At 41.6% G+C, this 8,471-nt stretch overlaps 1 long non-coding RNA gene across 1 annotated transcript; it reads left to right on the forward strand.

The window, feature by feature from the left end:
• Positions 1-2,224: 2,224 nt before the first annotated feature.
• On the forward strand, positions 2,225-4,504 carry LOC132345284 (uncharacterized). Its single transcript, XR_009494514.1, has 2 exons — positions 2,225-2,769; positions 4,248-4,504. It is a non-coding gene; the product is annotated as an uncharacterized lncRNA (long non-coding RNA).
• The last annotated feature ends 3,967 nt before the right edge of the window (positions 4,505-8,471 follow it).

Genomic DNA, 8,471 nt, shown 5'->3' on the forward strand with positions numbered 1-8,471 from the left:
TGACCCTATCAGGTCAGAGACATAAAGGAACTTAGGCCACTTAATCCTTTATTGCCCTGTTTTGTAATATTCTGTCCTTTTTCTTCCTCTGATCACAAATGTGATACATATTTATAATAAAAAAAAATGGAAAATACAGAAAGGCTAAACGATGCTGTACATATCTAGAAAGAACTTGGAAGGCTCTCTTCTGTAATTTTGCTCACTTTTTTCCCCCTTACTAAGCAAATTTTAGAGGAGTGTGTTTGGGAAGGACCAGGAGGGTGTAATGAGGGCTTGAAATGGGGGGTATCATATTCCAATTCCTTCCTTTCCCTTTCAGTCTATATCCCACGCCACTTACCTCTCTGGTCTCTAACACTATGTAATTACACAGCTGCCAATGGTTTTTGAATCCTGGCCTCTAAACCACTTTCTGTGGTTAGAAAAATGTATGGTGGGTCCACCGATTGTTTGATCCGCCCTGAAAGTGCCTGGAGATGGGTTCAGCTAAATGTGTCATTGGGTTCCTGGTAGTTGTGTTGCCTGCTAGTAGTTCTAGAAACATTTCATATCATATGACTACAGTATTGCAATTAATTTTAGCATGAACAGAGGAGATATTTCTATTTCTTCATAGAAAGTTATCCACTGGCAAGCTGTCTCTAAAACAAATATATGAATGTATGGCAAAACCACTACAATATTGTAAAGTAATCAGCCTCCAATTAAAATAAATAAATTTATATAGAAAAAGAAAGAAAACAAAGATATGCAAAGAGCACATCACAGTGCCCAGCATTATATGATTATATAATTGTGCAGGCTATTAATTAGGAGGTAAAGTTTCTGTAACAGGTTTTTTATCAATTAGATTTAAGAACACGAATTTTATATTTCCCTTAGATTTAAAAAAAAATAAAGTACTGAAGTTCTAACAAAGGCACACAATTATAAAATAACTAGAAAGAAAAGAGATGATGATGTGGAAAATAGACACACGTCAGTGGTTCTAAAAGAAAGAAGAAATAAAGGTAATAAAAAACAAAGCCAAATTCTTTTATTTTTCACTAACAGTTTCACCTGTCTTTGTTTTCAAGAATTTCAGCTTAACTGGGTGTCAGAATGATTCCCTCTGCCATGTTCTAGTGCAAGGTTGAATCTAGTGCAAGTTGTGCCTGGACTATTGTAATTTCAGTAGCTACCATCTATTGTGCTCTTACTATTAATACATGCCAGGCACTATATTCTAAAGCATGCCTCAGTTTATTGTAACCCTTATATCAATAATCTGAAGTTGACTGTACCATTTAGGGCAACTGAATATCTAAAATTCATTATCCCCTCTTCTTTTTTGTTAACAGAACCAAATTTTTCATGGGGTTTTAGTGTATCCAACTAAATACTCACTTTACCAGCCTCTGTCACTACTAAGTGGCTTTGTGATCCAGTTCTCATCTGATAATGAGATGTAAGCAGAAGATTGTGGGTGGGGCCTGCTTCTTGGAAGTTTTATTCTTTCCTGATGAAATGGGACACACAGACTAGAGTAACGCTCTTAGCCTATCCCCATTTTTTTGTGCCTTAGGTATAAATGTGATGGACCAGCAGTAGCCATCTTGGAAACATAAAGCAAGGAGCCAACATGCTAAGAGAGGTAGAGTTAAAAGGCAGAAAAATCTGGGATCCTGATGGTATTGTTAAATAGACAAACTGTGTCCAGCAACTGCTTACCACTGTACTTCCAGTTATGTAAGAAAAATAATTTTTGAAGCCTTTGTTAGTGGCCAGTCAATTATTTGCAGCCGAATGCATTCCAAGTCCCATTTTTCAGATAAGGAAACCAAAGGCTATTTGTAATAAGTAACTTGAAAAATTTATATAAAATTTGTATATAAAGGGCTCTAACTCACATATTCTCATAAAGGGCTCTAACTCACATATTCTCATTCTAGAGCTTACTCTCTTAGACATAATACAGTATCACATCCCCACTGTGTTAGGTTGCAAGATCTATTCATAAGCTTCTCAGGAAACTTGAACCTCCTTGTGACTCTGCCTTTTCAGACATGCCAGTGTTAAGTATTAACCTTGTCTGAACAACACACATCAGTCTCTTACCATCAGTTTTACTATGAGGAAAGCCAGATCTAACCATCTCATTTTCTTGCTTAGAATCCTCAACAATACTACTTCCTCTACAGCCCGGATGTAACCGCAACTGTCTTTAGCGTAATGTAAGTAACAGAATTGGTACAGGCAAGTAGATTGTAAGAAACTCAGTTGTGTTGGTGTATTAATTATCTACTGCTGTGTAACACATTGCTCCAAAACTTAGCAGCTGAAAACAACAAACCCTATTTCTTACACAGTGTTTGAGTGTAGGGAGTCTGGGAGCATTTTAGCTGAGTGGTTCTCGCTCAGATCTTTTATGAGGTTTCAGTCAAGATGTCTATGGGGACTTCAGTCATCTGAATACTTGACTGGAGCTAGAGTATCCACTTCAAATAGGTTTATTCACACGGCTGTTGCACCTTCTCACCATGTGCTCCTCTCCTCACAACATGCCAGCAGATTTCCTCCAGAGCAAGTGACACAAGAGAGACAGAGTCACAGTGTGTTTTGTGACATCGATATATGACACAGACATGGAAGTGGTATGGTATCACTTCTGTACTGTTCTGTTGGTTATATCTACCAGACTGGATAGAGTGTGGGAGGGGACTACATGGGTGTGGGTGCTAAGAAGAAAGGATCACTGAGGGACATCTTGCTGGCTGATGAACTCAGGTAGCGTTTGGACAAAACAGTAGTATTACCATCCAGCTTCAGCCAGTTGTCCGTATGGTGGGACACAGGTCCTATGTTGCTGGATTTTTCCATTTCTCACATAAAGCCAGAAAAATAGATTTCTAAGTTAAATCTTGTGATAGTAAATGTTGGCTTTAGGATTTTAGAAAATCTAGTGTGGGCCAAACAAAATACAAATGCCATCTAGATATAGTTTGTGAGCTGCCAGTTTGTACCCTATCTGGCCCATACTGTGGAAGGAATATGTACATCCAGTTTCAATCTATGTCTGGAGCGATACTTCTAAGAAGGTTCAGAATACAAGTGTGGGCTTTCCCGGGAATGTATACCACGATAATTTAGTAATGTCTGCCGTGGGTGAAGACTTCCTTGGTAGCTCAGATGGTAAAGAGTTTGTCTACAATGCGGGAGACCTGGGTTTGATCCTTGGGTCAGGAAGATTCCCTGGAGAAGGAAACGGCAACCCACTCCAGTACTCTTGCCTAGAAAATCCCATGGACAGAGGAGAGTCTGATACACATGACCTACAATTTATTGCCCAGACCAAAATACATTTGAGAGTAAAAGGGAGTGCTATCATAATTACACTAAAATAGTATTTAATAAAATAGCATAATAAATGAAATTGTGCCGTAAATTGGAACTAACTCAGAGAAACCAGGATATATGGTCACCATCCACATAGCCCTTCATGAAATCACCCCAGTGTCATCTGTCTCCTGTGTTCATTAGGGTGATATCAAAGACTCATTGTTCTCAGAGCACATGCATACTTCTAAACCCTGCTGCCTACAATCCTCTGTCCCCGTTCACCCTCTTTTCTCCTCATCCTTCCTCCCTTGTTTCCTCTTAGACTTCAACATCTCCAAGTCCCATCAGAAGTGTTATTTTATCTGTTGTTTTTATCTCCTACCCTTCTTTCCAGGCTAATTGCTCTTTTACCAGAGTTTTCATAACATTTTATACATGTCTTTAGTGAAGCATTTATTGCACCAATCCACATACAGGGACCATGTATTACTTAATTAGGACTCTCATACCTATCTCAGTGTCTGGCACAAAGTGAGAGTGAAAACGAAGTCGCTCAGTCGTGTCCGACTGTTTGTGACCCGTGGACTGTAGCCCACCAAACTCCTCCGTCCGTGGGATTTTCCAGGCAAGAATACTGGAGTGGGTTGCTATTTCCTTCTGCAGGGGATCTTCCCGACCGAGGGATCGAACCTAGGTCTCCCACATCGCAGGCAGACGCTTTAACCTCTGCACCACCAGGGAAGCCCTTAAATACAAAAATACAGTCTCTCAGAAAACCTCTTATAGAGACACAGAACTTCAGATCCAAGTACTAACATCAAAGATTTCAAGGGAGGAAAGGAAGCCAGGTTGAAAGAAGAAGCGGGAGGAGGCGGGGGGCAGGGGGCGAAAGGGGTGGCCTTACAGATGTCTCCTGCCACCTACAGATACCCAGGCATTATGGGACTTTTCCCTGGGCCTCCAGAGAACGGAGGACTGGAACTCGGCCCCACCAGAAATCAGACCAGACCAGAACCAGAATTCGAGTTCTCTGCCAAGAGGAGGTGACCAGTCTCCAATCCTCAGCTCAGGCTGAGGGCCCTTTGACCAGATTCCTGCATCCAGGACAGGGGGACTAGAAAAACAGGTCTGGCACAAAGAAGGTCCTTAATAATCATTCATTAAAGTTTTATTTTGAATCTCACTTCCATTCTTTTTCTTTAACACCCTCTGCAGGAGGTAATAATGAAGACTAAAATGTCAAGTAGGCAATAAGAGGAGGCAATGTAGGAACAGAGAAAATCCACAAACCTGATCATTGGTTCTTGGATTACTGACCATTAACCTAAGTAGTCATTGTAGTCATTTAAAATTCTTCTCTTGCTTTTCACTTCTAAATGAACAGAAGCTGTTTCCATTGAGGATGAGCTTCTATCTTAATAGTTAGACTGAGTACTATTGCCTGTACTGTAGAGACAAAGAACACTGAGAGTGTGTGTGTGTGCTTTATAAAAGCTGTCTCCCTCAGAAGTTTGTAACTAAGCAGTGAAAATCAACCCCAGGCCTACATAGGACAGGTAGGAGGATTTATCTTCTCGTGTACACATCTAACACTGATGCTCATGTGCATTATCTATAAACCTCTGGGGGCAGGGGGAAGAGAAACTGATGGAGAGCAATGTTCTGCTCAAACTCTCATGAATGAAATTAAGTTACAAGATATTAGTCCTGTGGGGCTTAGATGTGTTTGTTGAAGGTGGGTAGGTTAATGGTAGGAAACCGTTAAATCTACTAGACTGTTATTAATTTTAATCTTAAAGCTGGAGATAAAGTAGAGCAAATGATATCACATGCCACATTTTCTTTGGTGGGATTTCATTTGGTCTCCTTTTGAATTAGAGAGAGGACCCAGAAAACTTGGACGTGGTTCTGGATCTGGTCCTTCTTGGCAGAGTAATTTAAAGTAAGTCATACACAAATAAACCTATCTGTGAAACAGAACAGAGATATAGAAAACGGACTGGTGGTTACCAAGGAGGAGGTGGGTGGGAGAGGCTTGGATTGGGATTTGGGGATTAGCAGATGCAGACTGGTATATATAGAATGGATAAATAACAAGGCCCTACTATATAGCACAGGCAACTGTATTCAATATCTTGTGATAAACCATAATGGAAAAAATATGAAAAAGAATGTATACATGTATAACTGAATCACTTTGCTGTACAGCAGTAATTAACACAACATTGTAATTCAACTATTCTTCAATAAAAAATAAATAAATAAAGTTACAACTTCTCTCTGAACCATCTTCCATTTGAGATGGGGCTACTAATAATACTTATTTCACAGGGTTAAATGGAATAAGGTATGTGAAAGGACTCTGTGGATTGGGATGATGTATACCAGCGGTAGTTAGGACTATTTTTAGGCTGATTTGCCGGCAGCAGTGATGGAGCGAGTGGGAGGGAGGACAGAATGGAGACCCATACTTAAGCCGCCCCCGGGTCGCTGGTGACTGAATCCCTGCTTTATCCTATGATATCAAGGTTAATAATAACACCCAGTAAAGAGTGAGCGCTTGAAAATTTGTCTGGGACAGGTTGGGTTTGCCAGGGAGGGTTGGTCCTGACATCACTTGCTTTAAACCTGTGGTTGCCAGTCAGGTTGTGCTCTATTATCGCCTGCTTTTTGGAAAGGGTGAGTCTAAATTGGAACTGTCTTTCCTCTGTTTAAGCCGTTTCTGCTGAGTCCCATAGCGCTGATTATAGTTCTTACATTCTTCAATAGGCTGTTTCATTCTTGACTCACCTCCAGACTCATAAATATTCTTCAGAGAACACAGAGGTTTTAAAAGGTACTTATCTATTAACCTGGTGCCTTAACGTGCCCCATGTAATAGCCAGAACACAGTACCTTTCCTGCTTTATTGTCCCTAACATGTGCAGGAATGAAAACCTTGACAGGCTTTTTTTTAGGAGAGTTTCTTTGCAGTTGTATGACCTTGGGTGATTTCTTCAACTCCAGAAAGAGGGATAATAATAACAAATGTGGAGGCTGTTGTGAGCATGAGCAGCGACGTGAGGAAGAGCACCTGGTATGTGGGAAATATCCAGTTACATAATGGCTATTATTATTATCCACAATAATCACATTAAAGGCATTCAGAACAAAACATTTGTAATGACTCCTGGAAAGATTAATTTATGCTTAATAGTCAAGAGGCTGTCTGACAATATTTCCCATGTACTGACTCAGAGGAAAGTGCTGCCTAGAGGGACAGACAAATGTCAGCACACAAAAAAATCTAAATCTGAACAATACATTAGATGGAGACATTTCAGTACATTGGAAAACTGTTACACAAGATGATCCAAGATGGACTGAGTGTGTTTACAGTGATATTTTTTTCAGTTGAGTAGTTTGCCTGGGTGTCACTCTATAATGTGTTGAAAACATGTGGACACTGGGGGGACAGGAAGGGTGGGACAAACTGGGAAGGTAAGCACTGACATATATAGACTAGCATGTGTAAAATAGTTAGCTAGGCAATGGCGCCCCACTCCAGTGCTCTTGCCTGGAAAATCCCATGGATGGAGGAGCCTGGTGGGCTGCAGTCCATAGGGTCCCTGGGGGTCGGGCATGACTGAGCGACTTCACTTTCACCTTTCATTTTCATGCATTGGAGAAGGAAATGGCAACCCGCTCCAGTGTTCTTGCCTGGAGAATCCCAGGGATGGCGGAGCCTGGCGGCTGCTGTCTATGGGATCACACAGAGTAGGACATGACTGAAGCAACTTAGCAGCAGCAGCAGCAGTGGGAAGCTGCTATATAGCACAGGGAGCTCACCTTGGTGCTCTGTGATGACCTAGAGGGGTGGGATGGGAAAGGGGTGGGAGCGAGGCTAAAGAGGGAGGGGATATATGTATATACCAGCTGACTCACTTTGTTGTACAGCAAAAATTAATGCAACATTGTAAAGCATTTTACTCCAATAAAAAAAAGAAAACAGTGTTACTTGATGTTGTATCATGACTGTGGAATGCCACACTATTTGCATCAGAAGCAACCAGAGTCCTATTTCCAGCTGGTTTTTAGGCAAGCTCTCTGCTGCTGCTGCTTAGTTGCTTCAGTTGTGTCCGACTCTGTGGAGCCCTATGGACTGCAGCCTGCCAGACTCTGTCCATGGAAATCTCTAGGCAAGAGTAGCAGAATGGGTTGCCATGCCCTCCTCCAGGGGATCTTCCCAACTGAGGGATCAAACCCGGGTCTCCTGCATTGCAGGCACATTCTTTACCATCTGAGCTACCAGGGAAGCCTAGGCAAGATCTCTGCTGTTGCTGCTGCTGCTGCTGTTAAGTCGCTTCAGTAGTGTCTAACTCTGTGCGACCCCATAGACGGCAGCCCACCAGGCTCCCCCATCCCTGGGATTCTCCAGGGCTGGCCAAATACATACTACCTCCGTCACTCACCAGTGCTAGACCTTATGCTCAGAGTTTCATTTCTTAACGACTTTGATTCTTATTAAATCAATCTTTATTGTCATCAATCTCTGACGCATTTATATGAGGGAGTTTGAGTCCTGCTTGAAGATTAAACTTACCTGAGGAGAAGGCTCTTAGGAAAGATGGACGTTGGGCGGGGGTGGGTGGGGGTGGCAGCTGTCACTACGGGGAAGGACAGAGGGAGGCATGGAGGCTGGGTAGGGGAGGGGCAGCCAGTCTAAGACTGTTCTCTCAAGAGAAGCCAGTTGGGCCTTCTTGTGCCCTTAATGCAGCTTTGTTTTCCATGTCCCTTCTCCAGCATGCGGCACTGGTTGTATTGGTACTTAGAGAGACAGAACAGATTTCTCTCTTTATTCTTCTATTTGTTCTAGGAACCAGGAACCAGAAAGAACAGGTGTTAACCTTATTAGCAAGGAAAGGAGGCCTCATGAGTGGTGAGAAACTGCACTTCTAACTTATTTGTAAGGCCTGGCATTTTGATGTTGTAAATTGTCTCCAAAGTTTTTAAAGTATTGAATAAAATGATAAAAAGTAATGAAGAATTTTTAATAGCCTAAGGTGGATAATGTAGTTCCTCTGATAGGAAAATTATGATGTAATGTTAAATCATTCTTCATGAAGGCTTTTTTTAATGAAGCAGGAAGTAACAAAGACTGAGTTGAGAAA

This window comes from Bos taurus, chromosome 5 (assembly GCF_002263795.3).
Source record: "Bos taurus isolate L1 Dominette 01449 registration number 42190680 breed Hereford chromosome 5, ARS-UCD2.0, whole genome shotgun sequence".
Lineage (NCBI taxonomy): Eukaryota > Metazoa > Chordata > Mammalia > Artiodactyla > Bovidae > Bos > Bos taurus.